Genomic DNA, 967 nt, shown 5'->3' with positions numbered 1-967 from the left:
TTCCCATGTCTCACCACCCTCACAGTGAATAACTTCTTCCTAATATCCAATCTAAATCTACCCTCTTTTTGCTTAGATACATTAATCAGTAAAATTAAGTTGATTTTACAAAGCACAGATCTACTAAATCAAGCCTAGGTGCAATCCATGAGGTTGGAGTTAGGGCCTGCACTTTCTAAATTCATTGTGAGGAGGGTTTTTAGGGGTTTCTCTTCCTTTTTATTTTTTTATGCAAATTGTCTTATTAAGTACAGAGATCACTTTGGAAAGAAGTCAGCGTTGAGAGAGAGAGTTAACAGCAGCACAGACAGCCCAGTTTTCTTAGGAAAAGTCGCATATTAGTAATTTGCTTGAGATTGAAAGAGAATTTTTTATAGTCATAAAACTTTGTTGTAGGAAGAGGAGAAATAAACAATAAATGCTTTGCAGTGCAAAGCCTCCGCTGGGCTCTGAAGGACGCCCATGTAGGATGGCAGTGTCGTGTTTCTGGCACCAGGAATGAGTTTTCATGCTGCGTGCTGGGGTGTGGAGACTGGAGCAGAACTGGATTTAAAGCTGGAAAAAGCCGAGGAGAGCGCAGCGCACGGAGAGAAAGCGCCGGACGCCCTCGATGCGGCTGCTGTGAAACACCGCCCGTGCCGGGAGAAGAACAAACATGGAAATCCTTCTGAGTGTTTACATGCTGCAGAGAAATAGCAGCCGTGTCAAAGGGAAAGCATGTGAAAGCAAATAGTCCTCGGGGAAGAGCGATTGGCAGCCGGCAAAAAAATGCTTGGGAGTCAAACGTCACCGATAACCCCGCGAGGGCTGGAGGTGTCGGGCTGCGGCGCGGCCATGGGTTTGTCAGCACCTCCGCCTGAGCTATTTTAGCCAGCTGACAAACAGGGCTTTGAGCAGCTCCTGGCCCTCGTGCTTTTGCCGTGGCAAAGTTTCTGAGACCGCTGCTGCGGTTGTTTTTCCCTGGAAT

Source organism: Malurus melanocephalus, unplaced genomic scaffold (genome assembly GCF_030028575.1).
Source record: "Malurus melanocephalus ecotype Western Australia unplaced genomic scaffold, MMel_1.1 scaffold_52, whole genome shotgun sequence".
NCBI lineage: Eukaryota > Metazoa > Chordata > Aves > Passeriformes > Maluridae > Malurus > Malurus melanocephalus.
Note: the sequence above shows the minus strand (reverse complement) of the source record.